This window comes from Bombina bombina, chromosome 2 (genome assembly GCF_027579735.1).
Source record: "Bombina bombina isolate aBomBom1 chromosome 2, aBomBom1.pri, whole genome shotgun sequence".
In the NCBI taxonomy this organism is placed as follows: Eukaryota; Metazoa; Chordata; class Amphibia; order Anura; family Bombinatoridae; genus Bombina; species Bombina bombina.
The window spans coordinates 1,071,414,296-1,071,437,942 of NC_069500.1; the positions used below are offsets into that span (position 1 = coordinate 1,071,414,296).

The following is a 23,647-nucleotide window of genomic DNA, read 5'->3' on the forward strand; positions in this document are numbered from 1 at the left end:
GGAAAGTGACAGGGTGTATACACCTGCTATTCTAATAGATTGGAATTGCTTTCAAGTTGAAAACCCCTTGAAAAACTGTGTAAGACCCTTCTAATGGATTGGAATAGATCCTAAAGACTGCTACATTAACTAATAGAAACATTATAAAAAATAATAATATTTTAAACATGACATTTTTAATACAAGTTTATTCTGCAAGAAATCTAGGGCTAAAAAATAATGTAGCTAAAAAGGCCCAATTTATGAAGCAGTGAATGCTGCTTCGGTCCCCAAGCAGACCTGAAATACTAGTTAACCCCTTGGCGACCGAGGATGTGTCAGGCACATCCTACAAAGGGTGTCAGTTAAGGACCAAGGACGTGCCTGACACGTCCTCGGGTAATCTGAGCGCTGGCAGCGATCGAGATTGCTTCCAGCCACTCAAACAGTATTGCAGCAATGTCTCGATGTTGAGGCATCCTGCAATACTGTTCCTGACTGCCGGGCTCCGTTTTGATTGCTCCCACAGAGCGATCACTTCCGGTTTCAGTCCACCTGGAGCCCAGCAGTCAGGCAGAGGTAAATTGAAAAATTACCACTATACACATTCCTCAATTTTTTTTGGCTAAAACAGTTGCATCAAAGGCATCAAAACACTCGATATACAAAACATTGGGATGTCAATGTTTCAAATATATGCACATTCATGGCAAACAAATAAATTAGGGTATGTAAAAAGGTCCCCAAAAAGAAGATAGGCAAAGCAGATATGTTAAATGGGAAAAAAAAAATCACAAACACATGTCAGAAGTTTGGCACTGCACCCCCCAAACAAGCCAACAAACATATGCATATTACTGTACTCATGCAGTAACACATAACAGGAGCTGAGAATCTATGCCTAAAGTACAATGTTTGTGAAAAATAACACAAAAAATGACTGCCCAATAGTTTGACAAAGACTGGTGGTTGAATTAGTACATGGAAAGTTTTACAATACCCTAGGGTGTCTAATTTTCAAAAATATATGGTTTGATTGGGGTAAATTACATTGGCCAGCTTAAAAAATGTCCCAAATAGGAAATGAGTGCATGGTATGTGAAAATTCCAAGTTGGAAAACTGGAATGCGCCCCCTAAAAATAAGGCCTTTTAGCCCCCTGAGAACCTGACAAACCTATTCATGAGTGGTATCACTGTACTCAGGAGATGTTGTTGAACACATATTGAGGTGGTTTTTGTCAGTAACACATAACAGGAACTGAGAATCCATGCCTAAAGTACAATGTGTATGAAAAATAACACAAAAAAATGACTACCCAAACGTTTGACAAAGACTGGTGGTTGAATTAGTAAATGGAAAGTGCTAAAATACCAGCATTTCAAATACCCTAAAGTGTCTACTTTTCAAAAATATATGGTTTGATAGGGGTAAATTAAATTGCCAGCTTCAGAAATGTCCCAAATAGGACATGGGTGCATGATGACAGATGTGAAAATTCCAAGTTGGAAAACTGGAATGCGCCCCTAAAAATAAGGCCTTTTAGCCCCCAGAGAACCCTACACACCTATACATGGGTGGTATCACTGTACTCAGGAGATGATGTTGAACACATATTAAGGTGTTTTTTTGTCAGTAACACATAACAGGAACTGAGAATCCATGCCTAAAGTACAAAGTGTGTGAAAAATAACACAAACAAATGACTACCCAAACGTTTGACAAAGACTGGTGATTGTTTTAGTGCATGGAAAGTGTTAAAATACCAGCATTTTAAATACCCTAGGGTGTCTACCTTTCAAAAATATATGGTTTGATGGGGGTAAATTTCATTGGCCAGCTTCAGAAATGTCCCAAATAGGACATGGGTTCATGATGATAGACTTGAAATTCCAAGTTTGAAAACTGGAATGCGCCTTTCTAAAAATAAGGCCTTTTGGGGCATGTCTCTGAGCAGCACCTTGAATGGTAGCAATATCGGTTGCTCCAAGGGAATCACAGATAAACTGCCTTTTATCAGTGGCCAAGAAGATCATCCAAAACCCACACTCTGATATTAAAAGTTTACAGATCAAGCTGAATCGGATGATACTATATTTTTGGTACTATAACCTATGGAAACTGATCCGGAGCGTTGAGGCTTAAGGCAGTTACTTCAGTAAAAGGCTCTAAACATCCCCCCCCCCCCCGGTATCTAGTAAGCAGGGTATGCAGTGCATAGACATTGATAATTCTTGCAACAAAAAAAGAAAAAAAGTATATCTCCTGGCAGCAGAAATACTACTACGTACAGGGACAAGGGATATAAAGTATCTGCATAAAACTCACACACTGTCTCTTCAATATGGCGCTGGACTCTAAACTGATCCTTCGGGAAGTCACATCCATTCTGGATTCTCACTACAATAAGCTTTGTGCAATTACTGACAAGGAATATGCCTCCCTAAAAGGTATATGTGCAATAGCTAGAGGAGAGTCACAAGTTTCACAGGAACTACATGCTGAATCTCTAATGTATCCGATCCAAACACCTTCTGGGACTTTAACTACCAAAAGTTCACAAACTTCACTCCATGGTGAAAGCTACCCAAACAGTGACCTAACCACTTTGTGTAAGTTGCCCGGTGAACTGAAGGAGCACCCGGTCAGCTTGGAGAGGAGACACACATTTCTAGATGGCATTGAGCACAAGGGGGAGAATATTGCAAAAGGTATTAAGTGGCCGGCACCACAGCAGAGTGTGAGCAGCAGCCTAACCCCGCAGATAATTTTGCTGACTGATATCATTAAGGTACCTGTTTTTAACACTTGTGATCTGAGACCTGTGGGTCTACATCAGGGGAGACAGATTCGCCTGTGGAGATGCTACATCCGATGCTGAGGCTTAGCAGTGGGGGATGCATTTTTGACAGAAGCCGCTGTCAGCAGTATAGAACTGGTGTAGACTAAACTTATCCCCACTTCTTTGTCGCATGGCAGATTATTTTGTAGACAATCCAGATGTAGACTTTTATGCCTGCTTAGCGACATAATGCCTGCATCCTTATGGGGTGTTACTCTACTAAATGTGACAAACTTGGTTCAAGTGTGAGGACATAGACTTTGCCACAGTTAAAATTGTGATCACTAAGAGTATCCGAACACTGTAAATTAAAGGGACAGTCTACACCAGAATTGTTATTGTTTTAAAAAATAGATAATCCCTTTATTACCCATTTCCCAGTTTTGCATAACTAACACATTTATAATAATATACTTTTAACCTCTGTGATTATCTTGTATCTAAGCCTCTGCAAACTGCCCCTTTTTTCAGTTTGTTTGACAGACTTGCAGTCTAGCCAATCAGTGTCTGCTCCCAGATAACTTCTCGTGCACGAGCACAGTGTTATCTATATGAAATACGTGAACTAACACCCTCTAGTGGTGAAAAACTGTTAAAATGCAATCTGAAAGAGGTGGACTTCAAGGTCTAAGAAATTAGCATATGAACCTCCTAGGTTAAGCTTTCAACTAAGAATACCAAGAGAACCAAGCAAAATTGGTGATAAAAGTATTTTGGAAAATTGTTTAAAATTACATGCTCTATCTGAATCATGAAAGTTTATTTTGGCCTAGACTGTCCCTTTAAGAACTATGCTTAACACTCTAATAGGAATCTAACTACAGTCTACTCTGAGCTCCACATATACCAGTATGGGTCATGTATCAGTCCTAAGTCTTAACTCTGTTGTTGTTACTTCCTAGGTTTGCATAGGATGTTGGTTACACTTGCAGCGATACCCATAGCTAACGTTATCAATGCGCAGCTTTAAGCTCTGAATAATACACTCAGTATTTTGTGGAGTCTCCCTAACAAGTTGCCTTTATTATAGCCTTGGTATTTCCCACGTTGTCTTTATTAGTGAGAATTGGAAAATTTTGTACATATATCCCTCTTTTTTCACCTACCATGCATATTTTTCTAATACTAGTTCTCCTCCTATTGCAACCACAGCAATTGTTATACTGCCAGTGGCCAAGACAGCACATTATGTGAACGGCTAAGTGACTTGCTCCCAGACCATACATGAGATATTATCTAGCTCACACCAGGGAGGATCATCTAAATTGCCATTAACCCCATTTAACCCTCTCCTTATAAAGATTAATTACATACAAAGTCAGCGTGCCCAGTAGTAAGAAGCTCCTTCAAGGAGGTAGTTCAAATTAATTATCATTTCATATAATATCAGGGGTCCAAAAGTGGCCCACTTTGTTATATTATCTCTTCCCCAAAGTTCCCCATCCTGTCATAAAATCTTTTCTAGGGGGTTCAAGAGTGGCCTCTAGCTATCATTGTGGGAAAACAGTTTACCCTATATTACTCCATATGTTGAGGGGGATACACTTTAATAGAAAACTTGAGGTTTATCTTACTTGTATAATTGGGTGAATTGTAATTATTTCTCACTATGTATAGCTCAGTGACTTTGATGTTATTTTCTTTTCTGGAATTGTAACATTACTTGCCTGTTCTGCCTATTTTACAGCCTCAATAAAAATATAAAAAAAAGAAATAAAAAAAAGCCTTTTATCCCCCAGAGAACCCGACACACCTATACATGGGTGGTATCACTTTACTCAGGAGATGTTGCTGAACACATATTGGGGTGTTGTTTGGCAGTAACCCTTAATGTGTTCTAAATTTGCTATTTTTTTCAAACTTTGGCATAGATTGGTGGTAAATTTGTTGCATGAAAAGAGTCAAGATACCCCAAGTTTAATACCTTAGGTTGCCTTCTTTTAAAATATACATACATGTGAAGGGTTATTCAGGGATTTCTGACAAATATCAATGTTAAAATGTAACTATCTCTAATTTTGAAAAAAAATTGTTGCTACTTGTACTTATTGCCCTATAACTTGCAAAAAAAAGCAAAGAACATGTAAACATTGGGTATTTCTAAACTCAGGATAAAATTTAGAAACTATTTAGCATGGGTGTTTTTTGGTGGTTGTAGATGTGTAACAGATTTTGGGGGTCAAAGTTAGATAAAGTTAGTTTTTTCCATTATTTTCATCATATTTTATAAAAAAAATTATAGTAAATTATAAGATATGATGAAAATACTGGTATCTTTAGAAAGCCCATTTAATGGCGAGAAAAACAGTATATAATATGTGTGGGTACAGTAAATGAGTAAGAGGAAAATTACAGCTAAAAACAAACACCGCAGAAATGTAAAAATAGCCCTGGTCCCAAACGGTAAGAAAATGGAAAAGTCACTAAGGGGTTAAAGGGACACTGAAACCAAATTTTTTCTTTCATGATTCAGATAGAGCATGGAATTTTAACTCTTTGAGTGCTAAGCACTTTCCCACCTGGGTGCTAAGCTTTTTTAAGGGTTTTTATTATTTTTTTATTTTTTGAAAAAACAAATTGTAACTTTTTTTTTCCTTTTTCAGATCCCCCAGACTTACACTATTGGAAAGGTTAGTCAATTACCTTTCCAACGGTGGGTCTGTAGCTGCTTAGATGCCTTTTGATACAGGCTTCTAAGCAGCATGCCCCCTGCGCCTATACTTAACATTGTTAAGTATAAATAAAGTTGAGCGGTGACGTCATCACGTCATTGTGCGTGACGTCACCGCGCATTACGTGAAGCCCCGCCGATGCCTGTCACTATGCAGGCCCGATCACCGGGGTAGGAGCGGATGGGAACCCCCAGATCTCCCTCAAGGTGGGAGAGTGCTAGTGATGGCTCTGAGTCGTCGTTAGCACCAGAGTGGGAAACTCTGCGACGGCTCAGAGCCGTCGTTAGCTCTCAAGAGGTTAATCAACTTTTTAATTTACTCCTATTATCAATTTTTCTTTGTTCTCTTGCTATCTTTATTTTAAAAGCAGGAATGTAAAATCTTAGCAGCCAGCCCATTTTACGTTCAGCACCATAGATAGCGCTTGCTTATTGGAGGTTTACATTTACCCACCAATAAGCAAGCATATCTCAGGTTCTCAACCAAAAATGGGCCGGCTCCTATGCATCACATTCCTGCTTTTTAAATAAAGATAGCAAGAGAACGAAAAAAAATTGATAATAGGAGTAAATTAGAAAGTTGATTAAAAGTGCATGCTCTATCTGAATCATGAACGAAAAAATTTGGGTTTAGTGTCCCTTTATGGAAATATATTAAGACCGCTGCTACTTAGCCTCTTTGCCAACTTAGGGCTCGCTTCCATTGAGTCGTTAAAAATGGAGCCGTAAGCTACCGAAGTGACCGACAGCTAAAAGTAAAGTAAAAGCTCCATTTTAGTACAAGGTTTCCATTGAAATATTTTGTGCATTGCGTGCAGTCACTCTTTTTGTGTAACTGTAAGTTAACGTTGTGTTAATGCTTCCATCTGACGTCGGATTTCTTAAAAATCAATTAGTTGCTAAGGTAACCCGACCTTACGCTATAGAATTTACGTTTAACATCCGTGCTCCTTACCTGTGATCACCTCTCAAGAAAAATAAAGATACACTTATTTATAATACATATTTTTAACAATAATCAAATACTATTTTTTAATATAATTATATTCACCACTTCATAAATATAAGTAATATGTATTGCTGCCCTAGGCATAGGTCTAGTTTGAATTCTGTAGATATGTCCTTGCATATATTATTATATTTAAATATATACTGATATTTCTATTAGAATATAAGTTGAACTATTCCTATACATGAGACAACAATAAATATTACTTATAACAATTAATTTCTACATTAAAACACAAGTTTTATAATTTCAATAGAAAATAGGTCTCACAAAGCACAATTTTCCTCTTTTACACCTAGTTGAGCTGGATGTAATATTTCTCAATGTATCGACAGCCTCCGACAGTGTATTAACAATTTGCGCTTTCATTAGAAACCTGGTATAATTTTATCGATTAACGGCTTCTATTACTTTCTATGGGACGCAAAGATTTTTTCAGCAGCCGGAATCCGGCTGCCGATATTGAGGTATAACGCACCATTGGAAACAGTCAATAAACTAAATTGCTTCCGACAGCATATTTAACGGTTTGCGAGCGCACGCAAACCGAATTAAGGCTCAATGGAAACGAGCCCTTAAATGGATATGAAACCCATTTTTTTCTTTAATGATTCTGATAGAGCATACAATTGTACAAAAACTTTTCAATTTACTTCTATTATCTAATATGCTTTGTTCTCTTGGCATCCTCTGTTGAAATACACAAGAGCTAGGATAAACCAAAACATCTAACACACATAAATCGATGTTACTGCATCACATTTGTATTATTATAGAGAATGTAAATGAGTCATTTAAAGCCTTCTTTACCAACATGGGTAGAATCACATTTCTGGATCATGAACTAAATTAGCAGCAAAGCCAGAACAAATAATATACTTAGGTATGACTGTACAGAAGTATATCAGCATGCTGCAAGCAAGACTTGTGTCCCACTGCTCTACTATGCTTAGGTAGCAGAAACTGCGGATCCATTCTTCACAGTAATTCTCGGTATCCCTATATAATTATATTGATCCTCATGCCTGCTGAGGTTGACAGGGCAGATCATTATTTTCCCCCTTCAAGACCTAAGAATGCTTTTTTTTTTTATCAGTTCAAAAACAGTGGATGCTTAGAGCATTGTTTGACTTATAAAGACACATAATACACACTTTTAAATGAAATGTACAGTAATTGCCTTGAAACACATGAAATCTTTATGTAGTTTTATTAACAAAGTATCATTTAAAACTTAATAGAAACTTAAATCATTAGAACATGTTGCTAACTACAAATGAGAATAGAACTTAATAATAAATGTGTGGGTCTTAAAGGGATAGGAATGTCAAAATGAAACTTGCATGATTCCAATAGAACATGTCATTTTAAGACACTTTTAAATTCACTTCTATTTTTAAATCCTACACTAGTGAGAGCTGCTGCTAATTGGTGCCTGCACACATTTGTCTTTTGTGATTGGCTAACTAGATGTGTTTATCTTGCTGCCAGTACTGCAATGCTGATTTTTTTTTTTTTTTTTTTGGGGGGGGGGGGGGGGGGTTCCTGACCCTTTTACATTAGCATAAATTTATTTAAAATACATGCAAATACTATTGTTATATAGAAAGTGAGGAGGCTGCACCAAATAGTTTAGTAATAGTTGTAAGTATACATAATACAGGTGGCCCTCGTTTTACAATGGTTCAATTTACACCGTTTCAGAATAACAACCTTTTTTTCCCAGTCATGTGACTGCTATTGAAAAGCATTGAGAAGCAGTGCATTTATTAAAATAGCCAGTAGGTGGAGCTCTTCGCTTGTGTTGCAGCAAAGCCAAACAAGCTGAAATAAATCAGTTTAACCAGACCTGAGCTATCGAGCAGATTTCAAAGGAACAAGATCTTCCTGTCTATAAATCAGTCCAGATTGGAATGCATAGAAAGAACTGTTTGCAGAAAAAAGCAAGTGAAGTCTATGTTGTGTGATTATTGAATTAGGTTTATAATGCTGTTTAACAAATGTTTTTGTTCATTTAACTTAGTTTAATTATATATTCTGTGTTGTGTGATTATTTTATAAGGTTTATAATGCTGTTTAGCATTTAAAGTCTTCATTTCAAAGCTATAAAATAATGTATTAGGTGTTACTTATGACAATTTTGAGAGGGGCCTGGAACCTATCTCCCTTACTTCCCATTGACTTACATTATAAACTGGGTTTCAATTTACAACGGTTTCGATTTACAACCATTCCTTCTGGAACCTAACCCTGGCGTAAACTGAGGGCTACCTGTAATCTAGTAAGTGAAATCAACAATGAAAATCATATTAAGAAATATATGTACAAATAAAACAACTACTACAACTATTATGAGGAGATCCAGTATTAAATGTAACCGGAGGTGTGAAAAGGAAAAATTAAAGGAGTCAATAAATTACTATTAATTAATTAATATAAAACTGTAAATTTGTGCAAAATTAGCTAATATAAGAGAAAGCCCATGGAGCTATGAAAGAGTTAAACATAATTTAGAAAAAAACAGTTCTCAGAAACCAGGGGGGAAAAAAATCAATGATTTTTAAAAAAAAAAATTAAATCAGATTTTTTTAAATTTAAATCAGATTTTTTATTTAAATCAGATTTGTTTTATTTAAATATGATTTTTTAAAATAAAATGCTATTTTGAGGAAAAATCTATCTAAAAATAGTTCATATTTAAGATACATTATAATCCAAAGGTTATTCATCCTGAACTATAGATTAGTATTTAATTATATAGCAAAATGCTGTATATTCATGGCTGACATGTTTGTCTGTTATTGGTAAATTAATTCAATGAATCCATTCACAATGTCATGCTCTCCCAAAGGTTTCTGTCAGATTATGTTGGACAATTTTTCCATCTTGAAGATGTTATCACTTATTAATGGTTTTGTAGTTTTAAAAACTGTGAATTTGTGTCTGCTGTGCTTCTTCACAGCAACATGTTATAAAATTAACATGCAGAGTTGATAAATAGACCTTAAAGGGACATTATCAAGAAAGATCATTTTTGGGTTTCAGATAGAGCATACAATTTTCAGATTTAAGATTTACTTCTATTATCAGATTTGCTTCATTCTCTTTGAATCTTTTTTTTGAGGGAGCAATTCTCTATTGGGGCCTAGCTGAATACATTAGATGAGACAGTGACAAGCAGCTAGCTCACAATAGTGCATTGCTTCTGAGCCTACACTTATGCAGGCTTTTCAACAATGGATACCTTGGGAACAAAGCAAATTAGATAAGAGAGGTCAATTGGAAAAGTGTTAAACATTGCAAGTTCTTTCTAAATCATGAAAGTTTAATTTTGACTTTACTGTCCCTTTAATGCCATTTCCCCTTGCAAATCGATGTGCAGAGAATCAACGCATACTAAATGTCAAGAAGTTCACTGAAAAATAATGTTATTTAGTTAAATAAAGCTATTTCAATTGTTATTATTAATGTAATCATAGTTTTTCTCCTTCCAATAAAGTACAGGTGAAACGTTGATTAAATATAAATGATTAATCAATTAAACTGGAGATAGTTCACCTCCAAATAATTTAATTTATTTCAATGATCTATCTTTGCATATCTAATGATATATAACCAAATCAGTAAAGCTCTGATAAAACTGGAAAAAATTATCTGAACACTTACAATTGTATTATTCTAAAAATGAAAACCATGATTTAAATTGATTAAAATTGGTCTGACTAGTGATTTAAATCCTGATATAAATTATGCTTTCAATCAGTTTGATTTAAATCAAATCCACCCTGTCATACACTCATTTTCAAAAAGGATGGATTTAAATGGGTTACATGACTTTTGATATCATTGACATTTTTGTATCCTTTGCACAATTACCAAAGAAATATATCTTGTTCATTATGGTTAATTTTACAACAACAATAATATATTTCCATAAACAGTAACATGGTGCTATAGCTCTAAAAAGGACCCATATTACCCCCATCTAAGCACTAAAAAGGAAAAGTGGTCCTCTTTTGGAACAGTGGTTGCATGATAGAGCCACAGACAAATAAAACAAAATGTTCACTGAGACTTATTTTAAAGCAGTAATTCCCCTCCTTTTGTTGCTATTTGTCCGTTCAGCTGCCAGGTGTTTGTCACAATGGCAAATACTTCAGAGGATTGGTCGTATTTTAGAAACTGACAACTCTAAAGAAAGATGTAGCATCTTCCTCATCCTTACAAGTAAGTTCAATGGGAAGACTACTATTTAAATTCAGCTTTTCATTTTATTACAACTGTCAATAAATAATCATAATACTAATGATCAAATGTTGGTGTTAGGACTCATACATTCTAATTTATCCAAGCTAAAAAAACACACAAAACAAATGGCACAACTAGGTAAGACTAAACATGGATGCCATTTTATAGAAGTCTATAAAGGATGGTGCTTGAAGGAAATATTTTATTTGCATCTTTTTTTTGTATGCTTCTCACATTTTAACTTAGTTTAGTTGGTTATAGAGTCATGGTGTTCAGTATAAATAATGTTTTTGCCACAATGTCATTTTTGGGTAGTCAGGGATTGTAAACAAAGATTGAGAATTCTAAAATATAAAGTTGTATATTAAAGGGGTACTAAAACCAAATGTATTCTTTCATCATTCAGAGAGAGCATACAATTTTAAGCAACCTAATTTACTCCTATTTTCAATTTATCTTCGTTCTCTTGGTATCTTTATTTGAAAAGCAGAAATGTAAGCTTAGAAACTGCTTCATTCTTTGTTCAGCACCTGGGTAGCACTTGGTGATTTCTGGCTAAATGTACCCACCGTCAGGAAATGCTACCCAGGTGTTGAACCAAAAATGGGCCTGCTTCTAAGCTTATGTTCCTGCTTTTTCAAATAAAGATAGGAAGAGAGCGAAGAAAAATTGATATTAGGCGTAAATTAGAAAGTTGCTTAAAATTGCACGCTCTATCTAAATCATGAAATAAAATGTGGGTTTAGTATCCCTTTAAATTCACCTCAAATAAAATATGGACTACCAACCTATTTGTTATTCTTTATACTTAGACAAGTCTGACAAACCTACAGTATACCTGAAGACATATACAATATATATATATATATATGTTGCTAAGTGGCTTCACAGTTCAGACAAACATTTTACCTGTGGGGAAGGCCAGATTAAAGGCGCAGAGCAGCCAGGTTGTGACCCCTGATCCTTGGACAACAAGATTATTAGTATTACTTGTAGATATGCAATACTCCCCCTTCCTCACTTTGGCTGTAACAGGATCTCTACTTCTTCTTCTTAATCACGAGAAAGAAAAAACTCACAATGGTGTAATATCTTCCAGCACCACATTTCTATTTGAGAATTGCTCTTGAGAAAGAAGGGTGTCACCGCCAATATGAGTAGAGCTTATTAACAATAATGTTGTGAAACTTATCTTGCTTTTATATTTTTATTACAATTAAGAAATGTTAATATCCATCTGTCGAGTTGGAAGCTTTTCCTGATCCAAGAGCGGTACTCACCTGTCTGTATGAATAAAATGCCTTTAACACAAGACCTCTTGTGAGTACTTTCCAGTTGGTGCTTATTTTGAAGGTACAAACACCATGATGAGTTTTCCTTCTCTCAAGATTGGGAAGAACAAGAGATCCAGTTACAGCCCTGGGGAGGAAGGCGCAGCCATTTCATATATACATAAGACTATACAGCTCGGGGAAAGACTGAGGCTCACAACATCCAGGGACGTGATTATAATTTGTATCTTGTGTATGTACTTGTTTATTTCATACTTATCTCAGGCAAATAATGCTATGACAAATGTTCGAAACATAGTTTCCATTTGAGAGACTCTAACCATATTAGCTGTTAGAACCTGCACTGATAAATATTGTGCTCTAATTATTTATATACTGAAAATAAATAACAGCTGCTAATTTTATTAGACATTAAACACCTCTCGATTTTATGTAAAAAATGTGCTTTGTCCCACACTCCCTTGAGAGGCCAAAAATAAAATCTGTTTTACAAATTGCTACAAATTGCCTAAACCAGGGGTGTCCTAACTTTGCTCTCCAGAGGTTTTGGAACTACATTTCCGATGATGCTCAGCCAGCATTTTATCTAGCTGAGCATCATGGGAAATGTAGTTCCAAAACCTCTGGAGAGCAAAGTTTGGACATCCCTGGCCTAAACCAACTAAATGATTTGCAACAGTTGAAGGTTACAGAAGTTGTTTTTGGCATCTCCTTGGAGTGTAGAACATACAAAAGCAAGAGGTGTTCATTAAAAAGACATAAAACCCTATTTTTTTCTCTCATGATCCAGACAGAGCATACAATTTTAAAGAAATTCCCAATTTACTTTTATTATCAATTTTTCTTTTTCTTGTTATCCTTTGTTGAAAAGCAGGAAGGTCATTTCAGGAGTGTGCATGTGCTCTGCAGAACTAGATGGCAGCAGTTTTGCAACAATTATATACATTAGCAAGAGCAGTAGATGGCAGCATTATTTCCTGTTAGGTAGTGTTCCAGATGTGCACGCTACCTACCTAGGTATCTCTTCAACAAACAATAACAAGAAAACAAAGCAAACTAGATAATAGAAGAAACTTGAAAAAAAAATTAAAACTGTATTTGCTATCTGAATCATGAAAAAAATAATTCATGTCATTTTTAATACAATATTCACATTCTTTAGACATTGTTTCATAAAGGAAGCTCTCATTTAGTTTTTTCAATATTACATATATCTACTCGCAAATTCATTATTACATTACTGTATCTTAAAGGGACAGTAAAATCAATTCAAGCAATTCTAAGCAACTTTCCAATTTCTGTGAACTAATTTGCTTTGTTCTTTTGGTATCCTTTGCTCAAAAGCATACCTAGGTAGGTTCAGTGGCAGCAATGCACCACTGGGATCTTCCTGCCCATATATGCCTCTTGTCATAGGCTCACTTGATGTGTTCAGCTAACTCCCAGAAGTGCACTTTGCTCCTTCAACAAGGGATAGCAAGAGAATGGATAAAATCTGATAATAGAAGTAAATTGGAAAGTTGTTTAAGATTGCATCCTCTATCTGAATCATGAAATAGAAATGTTGCGTTTCATGTTCCTTTAATTTAAATGGAATGATCATCTAACTATAAATCATTTTGAAAGGAAAGATCATACTGAGAGGAGTTCAGACATGTAGGTTATGGAACTGTTTTTGTCTGTTATGACTTCAATAACCATGAAGAGGGGAATGAGATCTCATGAACTTCTGTTCATTTGACCTTTCCGTGTCACTGGCACTCAGAACTCACAGATTAAATCTGATTAACTCAAAATCAAACAATAAAGAGTGTGTCAGAGTTCAGCTGTAGTGCATTTCCTCTATGTGTTGTCTATAACTCACATAACCTGCTTCTTTTGACATGCAGACTTCTGGAAGAAATACAAGGATAATAACTCCATTACTTTTAATTCATATTCTAACCTGTCTCAATGATATATCCTTTTCAAGTTTCCCTTTAAAGTGGACCCACCTGTGGCAATATATTCAGTAATTTTTTTTATCATCTCTGGGCTGCATTATACTCTAAAACTGCAAGTTTTTATGAATCTGCCCAACAAGTCTGACACAATTTTGTAAAAGTGCATCTGTTTTCACACAACTTTAATACTACCTTGGACATAATATATGATACATTAAATAATTAAACAAAATAATAGTATAAACTCAGTATGGCACCTATAATAGACATTTGTCCACCTTTTTAGCTTTCTGACTGATACCTTTAAAGCTAGTATATTGTATCACTGTAAAATATACAGAACATGGAAGTCATACTTAAAGGGCAATGAAACCCAAAACACTTCTTTTGTGATTAAGATAAAATCATAGAGTGTGCAATTTTAAACAACTTTTCAATTTACTTCTATTATCTTATTTCCTTAATTATCTTTATATCCTTTGTTGAAAAGCATACCCAAGTAGATTCAGGAGCTGGGAGTTAGCGGCTATTTGGTGGCTGCACACACACACACACATACATATATATATATATATATCATATCTTTGGATTACCAATATGTTGAGCTAGCTCCAAGTAGTGCATTGCTGCTCCTTCAATAAAGTATACCAAGAGAATGAAGCAAAACTGATAATAGAAGTAAATTACAAAGTTGTTTAAAATCATATGCTCCATCTTAATAATGAAAGAAAAATCTTGTTGCATGTCCCTTTACATTTTCATGGTTCAGATAAAGTGTACAATTTAAAAACAGATGGTGAGAGTCCACAAGATCATCACATGTAAGATTACACTCCAGTACACTAAAAGGAGTAAAAACAAGATGGAACAAAATCAGAAAAGCAGCAGTCAATGAGTGGCAAATGAAGTACAAAATAAGTTCTTCCACCAGCTGTAAAGAAAAGAAAGGTGGGGCTTGTGGACTCATCATCATGAAAACTATGATTTTACCAGGTAAGTATATATTTTTTTCTTTCATAAGATGGTGAGAGTTCACAAGACATCACATGTGGGATCTTAAAACCAAGCAGTGAAGTCCACGAGACCACCATGTTTAGGGGGACATTACAATTAAAGGGATATCCCTAAAAATGTATTTTATGATTCAGATAGAACATACAACTTTCCAATTTACTTATATTTTAAAATTTGCTTCATTCTCTTCTTATCCATTGCTGAAGGGACAGCATTGCACTACTGGCAGCTAGCTGAACACATCTAGTTTTCCAATCACAAGAGACAAATGTGTGCAGGCACCAATTAGCAGCAGCTCCCACTAGTGCATGATATGTGCATATTCATTTTTAACAAGAGATACTAAGAGAACGAAGCACATTTGAAAATAATAGTGAATTTAAACGTGTCTTAAAATTATATGCTCTATCTGAATCATGCAAGTTTAATTTTGACTTTCCTATCACTTTAAGATTTGAATGTTACTGAATAGGCAGAGAGGCCTGCAGTACTTTCCTGTCAAACTCCACCTCTGAAGAAGGATGCACATCAAAGTGGTAAAATTTTGTGAAAGTTTGTAAAGAAGACCAAGTAGTTGCCTTGCATATCTGGTCTATAGAAGGTTTACGATGAAAAGCCCCAGAAGTGACAACTGCTCAAGTGTAAACAGCAGTAATGCACTCAGGGGGAGTATTCCCTAGAAACCAGGCATGTACATTTGGATCATTTATGATAAATGAAACTGAACAATCATGGAACTACAAGTGCATCTATCAGAACTATGAGTTCCTTCCTGATGATTTATGTAAGGCACTGGAATTGAAGGAAATATTCCTGCCTGACGTTGAGCCAGCTCTGAAGGTTCTTGAAGATTGTGCAGAGTTCCTGGAGGAAACCAAAGTTACTTGCACTTGCTGGGACCCCCAAAATGTTCCCCAAACCTTTAGACTGGTGTCTGTGGTGATCACTGTCAAAACTGGCTGAAGGAAGGGGGCTCCCTGAGGGTGGGATTGGGGAGTATTCCACCAGGTTCAGGGTTGTCTGGTCTTGAAATCTAAAAGGATATTCTGAGACAGGTCCTCGTAGTCCCTATTTCACTGACAATGTGCTGCCAGTTGAAGAGACCAAGGATGAAAACATGGCAAAATGTTCCCCAAACCTTTAGACTGGTGTCTGTGGTGATCACTGTCAAAACTGGCTGAAGGAAGGGGGCTCCCTGAGGGTGGGATTGGGGAGTATTCCACCAGGTTCAGGGTTGTCTGGTCTTGAAATCTAAAAGGATATTCTGAGACAGGTCCTCGTAGTCCCTATTTCACTGACAATGTGCTGCCAGTTGAAGAGACCAAGGATGAAAACATGGCAAAAGGTACTGCTAAAATGATGCCCACAACTTACATGCATTGAGCAATGGAAGGTAGAGAAATGTGTTGAAAATGAGCACAAGCATGTTGCAGTTTGACCCTGTGTTGCCCTGTTAGTGACAGCCACATCAACAATGAGTTGATTCTCCAACCATGACTGCAAAGCAGTTGAAGAACAGCTTGAGTGTGAATCATGGCCAATTTAAGTGAGGGTGCTTACACCAAAACGTTGCCCAGATAGGGAGCTACAGAGATTCCCTGAGTTTGCACCACAGTTGACAAAGCTCACAGGAGCTTGGTAAACACTCATGGTGCTGTGGTCAGATCAAATGAAAGCAACACTAACTGATAATGTCTGTTTATGAAGGCAAATCTGAGGAACTTGACATGATCCTTGTGAATGATGATATATAAACTAGCATCTTTTAAGTTGATAGTAGACATAAATTGACCCCCTTGCACTAACGGAAGTATAATGAGAGTTGTATCAATCTTGAAAGTGGATACTTCCAGGAATTTGTCAAAGTATAGAGATCCAGGATACACTGAAAAGTCCCTTCTTTCTTTGGTACTATAAAAAGATCAGTGTAAAATCCCTTGTTCCACTCTGAGGATGGAACTAAAACAATTACAGATCTTTCACTTTAGCCTTTAGGGGATCTTGAAGAACTAGAAACAAGAGGAATCTTCCAAGATTATCCCTGAGAAATTAGTTTCAACATCCAAGGATCCTGAAAAAGATTCAATCTGCCCATTACTAAACTGGTCTGGAATGGGGTCTTCATCTTCATGTGGACTTAAAGGCAGGAGTTGATTCTTGGTATGCTTATTTTTAGACCAGGAAAAGTTTTGTTTCAGATGTTTTGGGAGAACCTAGGCAGTGTAAGAGAAAGCTTTTTGGGTTTTGGACTAACAAAAGGAAAATAATACCCTTAGGGCTATGCTTACCCTTATATCTTTTAGCTGTTCCCTTGCCTCTAGTGACTTTACCAATAATTGCATCCAGTACTGGGCCAAATAGGATTTTACCCTGAAAGGGGAGGGATACAAGTATTTTTTATAGAGATCATGTCTAACGACCAAGATTGAGACATTAGGCTCTTCTTGCCAAAACAGGCATAACATCAATCTTCACATTAATGTGTATCATCTTCACTGATGCATCACATATAAAGCTATTTGTGGTCCTTTAAGCAATCCTGGATTTCTCCCAGAGAGTCTTCAGCAGAAATGAGCTCTAAATGGTTGACACACCTGACTGCAGTGGCTGCAGCTACAGAATCTTACAGATGGTTTAATCATAAAACCTGTCAATTGAAAGGATCCTCTGTGAAAGCTTTTAAGCATTCTGTCCATGGTACTATCCTTCAAAGTTATGGTAGTCAGTCTAATAAAGGTAATATTTGCTTCATACACCTTAGGAATAGTTAACCATATCTAAAATGTTGCAGAGGGGAGAAACCTAGCTTTAAATTTAAATAAAGGGAATAACTGGTTTGTTCAATTCCTTAGAAACTGAAACAGGCACAGGGAAGTTAGAGGGCTGTTTGGGTGCTGCCTTAAGGAATTTATCAATTTTGCACCCCATTTTTTTGTAGAAAATTGAAAAAAGTTGCTCCCAAGGGATATCAATGATGAGATAAAGGTCTGAAAAGGATCAACTTTTGCGTTTGGCTGCTGGAGGCTACAGCCATTAACTCAGTAAGTGTATATAATCCTTAAATTTATGAGATGATTAGAAATTCCTGGGGTATAGCCTTGGGAGACTGCAGACCCCTGAACACTCTGACTAAAGAGCAACACAGCAAAACCCTGTCTGGAATTAGACAGTGCCGCCTTTATTAAGATGTGGATGCAGCTTCAGATACTCAGCATTTCACGCTTGCACACGTGAGTCTGAAACACTACTGTGGCAGACTTAAATTATACTGATCTTATTGGGATGACTGACAGACCCTGCTAGCATATGATTGGCTGCGGAGCTAGGAGGAAAAAGGTTCCTGGGAGTGAACATTATCCACCTGACAAATAATACATGGAGCACATTGACTCAGCACATAAGGTGCATAGCTGAGTAAGGACAAACACATGTATATACTTACAAAGTAAACACAGGTTGAAAGGGATAAAATAGTTATTAGCTCACCCCTTTAAAGGATTGGCTGGTGGTCAAGAGACAGAGCTGTTCCAATTTGTTCCATAAGGTTATATAGAATAGGTGTACAGTAAGGAAAAGCTGCTGTTATATCTGAATATATAGCAAACACAGAAAAACAATATAAAGGCACACAGAACAGATGTGAAACCACTGAAGGGAACACAAAGGTTAGTAATAATAAACAAGGTACAATGTAAAAACTGAGTAACCCCTATGTTAGTGTATACAGAAAAGGTATAATGAATGTATAAGTGACCCTTAAAGGTAAAGTCAAAATTAAACTAAAATTGATTGGATAGAGCATGAGGGGGAAACTGGGTCTCATACTGGCTAGAGCAGGGGTCGCCTCTCGGACCTCAGGGACCAATAAACTCACAATTTTGAATCCCATGGACCATTAACATGATTTTTGTTTAAAAGGTACAAACCTTTATTTTATTATATATATATATATATATATATATATATATATATATATATATATATATACACTAACATACTGTGCATACTAGTATAACCATAGCTAAGTTTACATTATGTATATATTTACACATTTTTAAGAATATTTTTTTGAAATTAACTAACTGAGAGAATACTTCCAAAGGACAGATGAAGGGCGAGTGCGAATTATATTTAAAAGGACCACAAGACTTTCAAGTTACCTCTCTAGTTAGTAATTATTCAAAACTACTTATGATCAAGGACAGACTTTGGAATCATACATTAAGTTTATATCAGAAAGCTCTCAATATGCATGTGAGCTAACCACGACTGATGTTGCTGGCAATAACTATAATACTGGTGGGATATGGCTAAGCTGCTGGATGGCAATTACTGGAATTCAGGTGGAATGGCTTTGTGCGTGGGAAACCTATTGGAATGAAAAATAATTAATATTTAATAAAAAAAAAAAAAGAAGATGGAGAGGAGGAAGACAAACAGTGGTGTAAGTCCATCTGAAGGAATTAGGAAAACTACTACAAAAAGACTGCTAAAGGGAAGAAAATAAATTAAATATAAGAGATACATGGGGGGCGGAGCCAACTACCAACATGGACAGACGTGTTTTTCAATAGCTCCAAGCTTTTTGTCTTAATTTAGGGGATTAAGTTGTAATTATAGCCTTAAAAACTTGAACAGGATCTCCAAGATCTCAAGGCGCTACTGGATAATGCTAGGGGAGTCGGAGAGTTTGATCAGAAGATACGCTATAAGGCTTTGCAACCGCCACACGTTTCTTCTCTACTACGATAGCTCATAAGGATTCAAAGGCTGATGTGGTCGGTGTTGTGGTGCTCGGTGCTTCAGTGACCGAATATAATCTGAATCTGCCTACAGGGACGAGTTAACTGAGTTACCTTGGATTGCCTTGTTTAACTATGTGCGACCTAAAGGAGAATATGGCGTATATAGATGGCTGGGAAAGAAAAATTCTGCATAGTATCGAGACCTCCTTTCAACAGCTAAAGTTGGAGCTGATCAACGCTCTAAAGGGCATAACACCTTATCAATTGCCAACTACCAGAGCTGCACAAGGGTTGTGGGCAACGGAGGTATCTGAACATGAGTCTGCTACAGTAATGGATCCCCCCATGCATGCAAAGGAGAAGCCACCCTATGCTGTGGGGGAAATTCTGGTGTTCGTTATGCAACTACCACTAATAGCCGATTGTCAGAGCTCACACCCGATACCTAATCCAGAGCAACCCCCTTCGATTGGTCTAAGAAGCAGAAACCCGATGGTTCCGGTACACAAGCTCCGAGGCTTTCGACTGTATGGCCTTAGCTCCCTGGGTGGCGATTTTAATGTGCCTCAAACAGACCGCTTAGTAGCCCGGGGCCCAGTAGGGACCAATCAGCTAGGTGTTGGAGAGAAGCTTACCGCAGTGATAAGGTTTAAATTACTGAGATGCAGAGTGGGCTAGATACAAGATACCACAGCTATCAGACAAGAGTGACTGTTTTCCATTTCAATACCGCAATTTTAAAGATTCTTTGATAAACTCTACACTGAACTTAATTTACTATGAAGAGGGTTAAGTATCGTAACAACAGACTATGTCTTTTGCTTTGAGGACCTTGTTTTAAAGTTTCAGCTCAAGTTTGATATGGGGACTTAATATCTAAGATGACGATTACTTCAGTGTTTCCCTTACCCATTTTGTTAGCCTTGGTTCTCTAAATATTATACTGCAGACACTGTCTGATGGCGACTGAGGTGATTCCCTAATTTAGATTCATTGCTACTTGTTAATACTTGGAGACAGCTGTTTAACATGGTTGTGGAAATGGTTGTGGAAATCTAGTTAATCTCTTAATATGAAGTGTTATCTGATAATTTGAGAGATTCATAGGATCACCGCTCTCTGTCTGCATGTTACTACATTATGAATCTCTGCGGGCTCAAAGGTTACCTAATATGGTGATTTCAATACTGCTGTATATATTTTACTCTGCCCTGTTTATATATTAATAACCTCTCACATGGTATAAATATCCTCTCTGACACAAACTAAATTAACACACTGTTTATCATATATTTATGTATACTGTGTTCAACAAAAGGTTTTATTGCTTATTTTATGTTCATACTATAGCAGGTTGGTTATTTTTGTGGCATTTTAAGTTGCAGCTTTCAGTGTAACTCAACTACTTAACACGATAGCGTGACTAGCGAAACACAATGACAGTGACCTTATGAACCCATAGTATGGTCTGCTAGGAGAAGGATGTCCTAACTCTATTTGGGAATGTATAATTACTTAGTTATCTAGCGTCTCAGTTTATAGTTTACAGGGCATTGATGTATAATTGTACTTTATTCTCCTTTCCCCTATAATGCTACTACAACCCAGGTTTAGTCCACACAATTGCCAGGTGGCTGTTCTTTATGTATTATGTATAACTATATTTATATTATACTACGTGGTTTTATTATTATGCTACGGGGATGGGGGTATGCGGCCGGCGGCCGAGGCAGCGTATCTTTATCTGTCTGTGGCTCTATACAATTTACTATTTCAGACCTTACTGGCAACAGTGTTGTATATGGTCGTATTGATAGCTAATAGCTTTCTAACAAACTCACTAAACTGGGAAATACATAATACATCATTGTACCTTCCACTAGGCATATTTTCTTAGGCTCTATTGTTCACATCCAACAGGTAATAAACCATATTATGGCCTTCTGTAGAAGATCCCATTATATCATTGCGAACATTAGCTTAAAAACTCTCAGACCTGCCGAGTGATATCTCCCTTCATTTGGCTGGTTGACCTGTTAGATCCTTGGAGTAAAATCTCAAGTAGATAGCTACAAAGTCTAGAAATTAACTTGCAAAGTAGTAGGATCTGATTTCTTTAGTGGATATACTTGTTCATGTGTTATGTATGCTTGCTTTAAGCATTGACTTATGTCACTCTCCATGCCAACACCTGGAAAAAGTTCTGAGCCCTGTTAGCTTTTACCTATTTTGATGTGGCTGCGACTTTGGCAATTTCTCAATATGATATTCAGAAATTGTGTGTGTCCCTAATATACCCATAGTGTAAACCAATTTCATATTTGCTCCTATTTTGTATAATATCACCTGGTTTCTGGTTTATATGGCTATGTTGGCTCCAATAATATATACCCCGAAGGGGAGGAAAAGAGTAGGGAAGGAATAGTGTCTCCCCTCACCCTTTCCCGCTCTACGGGATAGAGCGGGTCATATCCACTACCCTTTTCCCGTCTTTGTCCAGTGGACAGCAACCCCTGAGGGGAGACACCACTTATGTCCTTTTACTGTATGGGTGCGGAGATAAAATGCTTCTTTACCAACCCGGCCTCAAAGTTATATTTCCTTATACTTGCCCCCTAGCCTCTATCTTCACTCTTTTGAGTTTCTGATGGCTCCCCCCCACCCCTCCCCTCCCTTCCCCCATTATCCCTTATCCCACCCCCCCTTCTTACACCATTGAGCTTACTTTGTAAGCAAAGGAAAATGTATCCTATAGACATATTTATTGTATTATTTTTTTTCTCTATAACAACAGCCTAATTCATTCATCAACTATATTTTATTTCAATGATTCTAAAAATTTCCAGGTATAAACAGACTTTGAAGTGTGAATAACTCATTTTCTGTTCTGGAACGGAATAGACAGATGGATAAAAGATCTATTATATCATTGATAATATTTCCGTATTAACTGTGTTGCTATGTCTGATCACTTGCACCTTTGTAGACGGTGACGATTTGTTGATGAATGTACGTCATATGTTTACAGAAGAACGAAATATTATCCATAATGGTTGAAACTTATTACATGATATGTTGGTGATATATATATACTGTTTTCTGCTCTACCAAGCCCAAAAGGGGCTATAGACTCAACTCTCTTACCTCCATTGCGTATTTATACTTAACCATGGTCCATGAGTGGCCTACTTAGTCAAGAAGAGGTATAAATATAATTATAAAAATAAGGTTACTGATATCTTTGCCTCTTCCATTTTGATTATATATGTACCTGACTGTACACTGTTTTATTACTGTGAATTGTATCCCAACGTTTGTACTACTCAAGTTTTGGCAATTCTACATACATTGTATATGTTAATAATAACCTCAATAAAAAATAATTGAAAAAAAATATATATAAGAGATACATTTTTTTTTAAAGATTTTCTTTACATATATACTTTAATTCCACTATGCTGGCTTTAGAATAGAATCATCTTCTCTTAGCAGCGCGCCGGGCCGGAGGAGTTAAAAATGCAATCTAGCTACGCAAGTTGCGCAGTACAACACAACTTGCGTAGGGAGATTGTAATTTAATTCCTCCTCCGTCGGTTTTCACTGATGTCCAGCCAGGCATTGTAGGGAGTTGCGGCACAACTGGGGGTGACACCATCAGAGGAGATTAATTCCTGCTTGATGGTGTCACGGACCATCAACATCTTCTTGCGGACCACCAGTGGTCCACGGAACACCAGTTGGTGACCATGGAGCTAGAGAACCGCTATCAAAAAATAAAGATCAGCACTTCAGAATATGACTGGGGAATTTTGGGAGAGAAAGAAAAAACTTTCATATTTACTTCTTGTCTTTGTTAAATTTAGCATAGCATAAGGAGATAAGCTCAGTTTTGAGCAGTATATGGC

At 36.7% G+C, this 23,647-nt stretch overlaps 1 protein-coding gene across 1 annotated transcript in view; it reads right to left on the bottom strand.

Moving 5' to 3' along the window:
- The window catches only part of INPP4B (inositol polyphosphate-4-phosphatase type II B), a 1,415,612-nt gene that overhangs the window by 36,977 nt on the left and 1,354,988 nt on the right, over positions 1-23,647 (bottom strand). The gene's annotated exons all lie outside the window — the stretch shown is intronic.